The sequence below is a fragment of the Thalia democratica genome, chromosome 7 (genome assembly GCF_965202585.1).
Source record: "Thalia democratica chromosome 7, ktThaDemo2.hap1.1, whole genome shotgun sequence".
In the NCBI taxonomy this organism is placed as follows: domain Eukaryota; kingdom Metazoa; phylum Chordata; class Thaliacea; order Salpida; family Salpidae; genus Thalia; species Thalia democratica.
The window spans coordinates 26,899,714-26,908,828 of NC_139171.1; positions in this window are offsets into that span (position 1 = coordinate 26,899,714).

A 9,115-nucleotide genomic window follows, 5' to 3' on the forward strand; every position below is an offset into this window, starting at 1 on the left:
ACAAAGTAAAAGTGCGTAACTAAACGAGAAAAAGTAATTAAACAAGATGTTGTAATTATAACTACTAACTTTGCTGTTTTCTTTTAATGCATTTATTTAAAGATAATTTTAGGACTTTACTACTTTTTCTTAACTAGTTTTTATTCAAGTTGCACATGTAGATTAGTGCTATAAAGGTTATCTCACTTTAAGAAGACTATATTTAAAGAAAATGAAATTTTCTTATAAAAATTGTTTATATGTTTACAAAGAATTTATTTCTAATTTGGTCCTTATCGACTTAAAATTTAACTTTTCTTACATGGTTTTAGAAAAGGATCAAGGGATTTATTGAGTTCGAACAAAATTTTTGCATAAATATTAAGAAAAATTAAACAATGTACCATGTTTGATTTAAAGTTATAAAATAGAGTATAAAAAACTTAAAATGTTAAGGGCAAGGCCATAAATTCAATAGGTCTTTTGTAGAAGACACAAACTAAACATGCAAAATTCTTAGTTTTATTATTTGTCATTTTCTAATATGTTTATTTAACTATTTACTTTTTTTTATTGTTTGAGAATTCTAATATTAGTAAGTAAACGAGAAGACATCAAATAAGTACGTAGATTCGAGAGATGTAACTGTGGTTAAAAAGAAGTTTATCATCTTATTAAGTAAAAGTATTTTTCGCTAAAAACAGTGATAGTTTAAAATACTGTTATATAAGTACTAATAATGTTATTTTATGAAATCAAAATACAACTATAAAAAACTGGCCGTTCTATCTTTTTAAGGCCAACTCTTTTAAATTACCACAAAAATTGTTTCAAAATCTACAAAGCAGAATTTATTATAAAGGAAAGTGGTTTGAATTTTTTATTTTCAAATTTTTGGCTCACTACAAGGTTTGTTTTCTTAAGAACTGCTGCTTGAACACTCATTTTAATTCAAATTTAAAACTGTTCCTAACAATTTTTTTGTTAAATAACTTGTTTAGTGCTTAGTATTAGCTTGATATTAGACATTGGTGTTAAAATCTCTGATTAATTGTGCCTATGAAACTTTCTTTAGTAAAATCACATATTATATCTTTAAACTTGTAATATATTTTAAGAATATAAAGAATATTTAAAGAATATAAAGAATATTTAAAGAATATTAAGAATATTTAAAGAATTAAAGTAATGAAAATTAAATTAAAGTTATAAATTCAAAAAGGTTTAAGCTAAAACGATATTGAGAATAAAACATTTGGTTTATGTCTAGTCTAGCTAAATTTATTTTACTTTTATTACAAAATGCTTTAATCATTACTTATTTGTATTTTATTCATTTTAATAAGAAATACTAACATGTTGTAAACATACTTTAATGTTTTTGTTAATTTAAAGAGAAAACTTATATATTTATGTGGTATTTGAAAGCAATATACACATTTAATTACGATCTTAGTTGGTTAAGCAAACATTAAGTTTAAAATAATAGAATACTTGTTAATTTCAAAGAAAAAAGACGTTTGAATCTTAAATAAAAAAAAGATTAAAACTATTAAACTTTAAGGGTAAAAGTAACAAGAATGCAATAAATCGAAAAGTATACAGTTTGATGTCACAGAAGCCGTCTTCTAGTAAAGACATCGAAGTAAGCTAATGTTTTAGTAGACAAATCTACTTTTTATACTTTACTAATACTTTATAGTAAGATAGAGTCTAATGAAAAACTTTGAAAAAAGCGGAAAAAACGAGATGAAGTTAAAAAATTCTGCCAAAGGAAAATCTTTTTTCTCAAGAATAGTCGGAATCAGACGAACCAAGAAATGAGAGCATTAAGGATAATTTTTATAAGATAAGTTTTCGATATAAAAAAAGCTAAATGCTCGTATAAGATTGCAGTCCTTTGTTTGTTTATTTTAAAACTTGAATTTACTAACATAAAAAAAAAAATTAAGATGTGCTTTTCGTGCATGTTTTAAATAGTTTCTTAAGTTTCTTTCTGATAAAGTTTTCAAAATTATATTATTACATTTTAACATTGAATAACGATTTAGAAATGGTTTAAGTTTGAATTTTCATCGCATAAAGTGTTTTAAAGTCAAAAACTTAGAAAACAAAATTGTAAAAAAAAAACTATAATATATTTTTTTCTGTCACATTTTAAAATAATTCTATTTAAAAGTATTTTTAAGTAACACAATTTATATAAAAGTTTTTACTATGTAGCTTTTTCTTTGCATAAAGATGTATTTGAGTTTTAATTTAATGTAATTAACTGTTTTAAATTATTTTTCGAAATCTCCGAATATATATACTACCACCATAAAAGGTTATTTTTAAGATACATTGAGCTTGAAAATCATTGATTAAACTAAATTGTTTAATGTAAAAGCTATTGGTTTTATAAAATGTACAATATTAAGGGTTTAACTTCACATTAGGTAGTTTACGCTGTTATGAATTCATAATTGTACAAAAAACTCTTGGGGTCTAAGCTTTACAAAAAACCTTTAAACATAGATCTGCCTACAAAAAGATAAATCTTTTAAATAAACTAATTTTTCTTATACATTAAACTGAAATTTACAGTATCAACTTTCTTTTTGGCACAATAAAATATTCTTTAAATCATTTTTTTGCGCACGGTATTTATATTTGCTAACTGTGAAATTTTTCGAGTCAAAAAACCAAAGGTCATTTTATATTTTTCTTTATAAACACCCTAATGCACAAGCACGTTGTTAAAATAAAATAAAAAGGCTGTGTTTAATCTTATTTTTTTTTATATAATAAAATAAAAATAGTTTTTTAAATAAAATAAAAAGCTTAAATTTACCTTGAAATTTTTTTCTTAAGTAAAAAGTTTGTATATACCTAATTATGTATTTAAAAATTATGTATTTACCTTCAATTTTTTTGTTAAGTTCCAATATTGTTTTCTCCTGCTCGTTAAATTTCTCCTGCATGACCTTTCATAAGAAAATATAATTAAATTTCATCAAATAAAATTTTAAATAAATAAAACCTTTTTTGTTTCCTCGGTGACCGTAAACGTACCAACTTTGAAGAGGGCACCCGTTGTGAAGATAATCACTATTGATACTAAATGTGCAATCAATAGAACTTTGAAATATTTATTCATTTTCTAGCAAAAAAATATTGTTGAAAGGTTTTTTTTTAATTTTAATTTTCAATATAGTGTTGCTCAGTATTTGCAACTATTTTATATATTGTTTCATAAGTTTAAACAAAAAACGTAGTATTTTATACAATTTTCGCTTTTTATTAGTTTTCCCTTTTTTTTTCTATCAATAAAAAATTTAAACAGAACAAAAACTTATTTGATTAATTGAATGCAAAAAGTTCAATGATGATTTATTCACCATTTTCTTCATATAACATTATATTAAGCGTATATTAAATCTTTTGATTTCTTATGTAGAACTTAAAAAAAAAGTTTTTTATAATAGTTTTTAATAATATCAAAAATAGTTGCTTAATAGTTAAGAGGTCTAAGTTTAATAAAGTTAAGCCTAACTATTTGTAACATACTTTTATAACTGTAGCTTGAAATTAAGTTATTTTGTTTTTATGAACCAAAAATTTAAGCCCTTTTCGTTTCGTGAAAAGGCTAACATTATAAATGTTTGTAAATAATTTTGTAAATCTAAACGCTTACTTAAAGCTTTTGTAATAATTTAACTTGAAAATAAAAACGTTTTTGTAAGTGCTGCATCAACTAAGTTAATCTAAAACGAAGTACTAGTTACTAAATTAATGTTCGTTTAAACTGCTAATGAACAAATAAAAGTTAAACTAAACTTATTGTATTTTAGGGCGTATATAAACCATAGATGGGTGATTCATAGCTTACACGTATACGGAACTTAAACGCGTCGTAAATACGTACACGGAACTTAAACGCATCATAAATACGTACACGGAACTTTAACGCGTCATAAATACGTACACGGAACTTAAACGTGTTTTAAACACGGAAGAGTTTTAAAATATAATCTAATAGATATAATTTTATAAAAAAATATTTCCTTAGTAAAAACAAATAAATTTATTAATTTGTAAATCGGAAAACTAAAAGGTAGGATAAAGATGTCTACAATAAAGTCTGAAATTAAATACATGTTTTAAACAGATTTAACAAAAAAAAACAGTTTAAGTTAAATGTTGTTATTTTGAAATATATTAGTTACGAATTCTGGTAGTTACTAAGTCTCACCGCTGAATGGAATACTAAACTGCGATTATGTTGTAAAAAATTATCAGAATGACAAACTATGCAAAAGTTGATAATATTTAGTCAAATACGTGAAGTATAAACTGTACCAGTGGCATAGTGTGGTATTTTTATTAGGGGATGTGCAAAATTTATTAGTTTCAAAAAAATTCCCTAACTTAAAGCTTTTATTGTAAGCTATCAGTGGCGTAGCGTGGTATTATGGTCAGGGGTGTGCAAATATTTTCTCAAAATAATCCCTAAATTAAAACTTTTATAATTAGCTACAAAAAGATCTTTTTATAAGTATCATAATTAAAATAAATTCAATTAGTAAAATAAGTTCAAAGTAACTTTTTAAAAAAATACTTATACATTACAAAATTAAAAAATTAAAAAAAAGTGTAAATTTCATTACAATTACTTATACTTGTACAAATGTAAACTTACTTTATAAAAATTGTTTTTACTGCTTACAGTAAACTTTATATCTTTAAAAATAAATATATTCAATAAAACGAAAGTATCTGTTTTACTTACAAAAAAAATATCAATCTCTTTAATAAACAATACAACAGTGATAACAACACCTCATTGCACATAATTTATATAAAGTTACACAGAAGTTAAAATAGACCAACTTTATAACTGTTGTTACAATTTATTACAACTTTGTAAAATGGTTAAACGTATACTTTCAAATTAATTCATCTGATTGTTTTTGTTTAAAATAAAAATCACAAACAAAGTTTATTTCTCATAGGCCGACACGCTTTTTCTTGTATGTTTATAAAGATAAAGATCAGAAATCTAGCAGCAGTCTTAACATTTATTGTAGCACAAATAAAAAATTGTAAAATTGTTTAATTTTTCTTTAAGCGTGACGTATTTTTGTAAACTTTTTGTAGAAAAATCTGTTATAAGGTTATACTACTGCGGTGCACTATTAGTTGCGTTCTTTTTGAGTCTAAATTCTTATGAAGTTAATGAAGTGGTAACATTTTTCCTTATGGAGTTTTTCATCAACATCGGTGCGCACTTTCGTTTGCGCACCGAATCAGTATATAGGATAACTTTCCTAACTTGTCACTAATTGGTATTCAAAATTTCGTTTAATGTTTTGAATACTAAATAGACATAGTTGAAAAAAGGCAAATTAAGCAGAAAAAATAAACAATAAAGGATAAGATATTACATTCTTTTTTTTACTTCATTTCTTTTTTTGGGTGGCACGCATGCGCCAGTGTCCCTTCCTACGCTACGCCCCTGTAAGCTATATAAAAACCTTATTTTAAGTGCTAAAGTTAAAATAACTTTACTATATAAAAGTCTATGCTACTGTTTAAAAAAAACTTATTTATTTCAAAACATAGCATTTTTTAAACAACTGTAGCTAATTTTTTAAATTTATATTCTATTATAGTTTTCTGTACTTGCGCAAATGTTAACTAACTAACAAAAATTAATAGTTAACTAATTATTAATAAATAACAACTCTTATATTGAAATAAAAAAAATTCCTAGTAGCTAGGAAAACATTACCAAAAATAATTAATATTTTAAAAAAAAATGTGTCTAAAACAGCTAAACATTTATAAAGATAAATAGCAAAATAAAAGATAATGTTTAGTCAGGCTGAGCAAGGAAGTTATAAATTAGGGATGGGCAACGTAAATAATTGACGGGCCGGTTCTAAAAAAAATTAGCCCTCTGCGGGCCGGAGCATTTCGAGTATGTGATCTACCGGATTCAGTTGGATCCTTTTTTAGATCCGGATCTTTATTCAAAAATTTTTCCGGATCCAGCTAAATACTAATTTTAGACAAGGTTCGTATCCGAATAGAACTAACTTTAAAAGACTTGGATCCAGCTGAATGCTAATTGATCTGGGGTTTTAAAACTTTGAATCAATTTATTAATTACCAAGGTTCTAAAGTATAAAATTTTAACTTAATTTTTATTAAGTACTCATAATTCTGTATTATTACAACTCTAGACCGAATTAATACTAGTTAGTTTTATAAAAACAATAATTTACTTACTAAAAGTTACTCGAGCCTAAGATTTAAAACTAAAACATTAGATAGTTTTATTTATTCAAAGTTATCTAATTTTGGTAATCCTAGGCTCGAGGCTACATTAAGACTATTATTCAGAAGATAACTAACATTCCAATATTAAACTACAATCTTTGTATTTAAAAAAACTTATAAAGATTCATTCAAAGTTTTATTAGATTGTAAACTGTTGTTACAAACATACAAAAATAAGTTTCCTAAACAAATCATACTTAAAGGTTATAAGATACTGTTTTGAAATATTGTCATCAGTTGGTCATCATTAAACTTAACTATTTAATTAATCAAAAATTCACTAATTAAAATATCAATAGCAGAAAAGAGTGCAAACTGTAGTCTCTACTTGGAATATTCTACTAAAATGTAAAGCTGAGCAGTATTACTTAAAGTAGGTGTCAATTTTATTAAAAACTACTTTTCTTAACATTTATAATAACAACTCACAACACATCTCGGAAAGACATCAATTTTTTACATGTCATTTTTTTATGAAAATCATTATGATAGGTAAGATTATCAAAGTTAGTTCAGCAAACAATTTTTTTGGATAGTTTGAGAAAGAACTAATTCAACTGACTTGAAACAGAACAAGGTACTATTACAAAATTGTTTTTATTACTACAAAATTTATAAGCCATTTTTAAAAACATTTTCAGGTTAAAGTCTTGAGGTTTATTTTGTGAAAATAATTTAAAAAATGTTTTGTACGAATTTTGTAATATTTACATTGGCTTGTAGGATTTCATATAAATTTTGAAAATGCCTAGCAGGCCGGATCATCCACTCGCGGGCCGGATAAATTTTGTCCGCGGGCCGGATTCCGTTTAAATTTAAAAAAGGTTTGGGGGCCGGATCCGGCCCGCGGGCCGTACTTTGCCCATGTCTATTATAAATCAAACTACAGGCAATAACAAATATGTTTCCCTAAAACATGTTATTTAATTTTTTTTCAAAAAATCAAAACACTTTACCATACAAACAAGAAATAAAAGATGAAGTTTAGTCAGACTTTGTTTTGATTAGACAGAATTAAAAAATAAAGCAAGATCTGTTTGTAAGTTCACCAATTGCAAACCAATAAAATAAAAGACAAACTTTTTATTTTATAAAGAAATTTTAATTTAAAATATACATAAATTTTTAAATCGAAAAAAAAATCATAACTTCTAAATTGTGAGATATACGAAGATAGAAAATATGCAAATACTAAAGTTTTTAAAGTTTACAATCGTCTAAGTTTGTTAGTTTCGATATCTACAAATTAAAAAATTTAATTACACTTTATTGTTACTTTTATTTATTTACAGTTTTTAAAACTAACCTTTCTTTTTTTAAATAATGATATTTATAACTTTCTTAAACTGGTTTAGAATTTCAGATGGTTTTATTTTGTTGTAGATATTATAACATAAATCAATTAAACGTCATTTAAAAAAACATGATTACAACGAGCTAAACAAAATGTACATTATCCTTTTTTTTTGACAAAACTCAGTTTTTGATCAAATCAATATGAAAAATACTTATTGCTTTTCAAGCAGATGGCCTTTTAATTATATAAATCATAATTACGTTGTTTGCGTTAAAACAACTGTATTGATATTATAGTAAAATGTTCTTTATATTCTATTTAAAGTTTTTTAAATACTGTGAGAAATAAAAGGAAAAGTATTAAAAGCTTTTTTTGCAAAATAAAGCTAAACTAACTTCAAATTGAAAAATTTAAAAATCAGTCAAATGTATATTTGTTAACTTAAAAAAAGTACTAACTTTTTAAATATTGCTAGCACTTAAAAACTTTTTATTTATTAGACTTGACAACAAGATTTTAAACGATTCAAAACTTACTAAAACATTCAAAGCACGTATAATAAAATATAACTTTGACAAAAACTTATCCTGTGACAATGTTGAAAAAGTTAAATTCGTATACAGTTTAGGCTATTAGATATTTATACTTTATTACACATATGTTTTTTATTTTAATATACACTTAGTAAGATGCTATGTTAGTCATCGGCTACAATTTTTTAAATTATCACGAATATTCAAACTTTTCTATATTAACAACTAAATTTTAACTATGAAAAAACACAAACAATTTTTATATAACATTTCTTATTTGTTTTATAGTAGCTAGTTAAAGTTAATTTATAATATAAAAAAAAAATTGAAGAAAATTTGTGAAATAAAAAATAACTTGCCTTAGTAAAATTAAAAAACTATAGAAATTTTATCGAACTTAAGTTTTAATTTAATGTTATATTCATGCAAAACCTAGTATAAGTACTCATTGCTTTATTTTAAAGCTTAAAATTAACTTAAACTTTAATATTATTTGTAACTGTCTTAGAGTAGGTAGAGTAGAATGCTTAATAGAATGGCTATAAATGTATTGATTGAAAATACACAGAAAAGTAAACTTTTTAGTAAAACTAATGTTTTAATCACTTTTTGTTTCAAAAGTTGCTAGTTTTTCTTTCTACTCAGCTTGTTTTATAACACAATTAAAAAAAAAATTCTTGTAAAAATGAGATCTTTTTGTTTTCATAGTTATTAAAAATGTCCATATTATTAAAATGGGGAACTAGATTAAATTAAATTTAGCAGAAATTTATAATAAACATTTTTACATATAAATTGTTTTAACACTTGATACTAGGAACTGACTATTTAATAAAATGTTGAAAATATCCAGCTGTTGGTATAGATATTGTACCTATCAACATTTTAGTCAGTGGTAATGTATACAACTTAAAAATTTTTTGGTATGTGAAGACCTAAATAAGAATACATTAAGTATATAATATTTATAAATGCTTAGGAA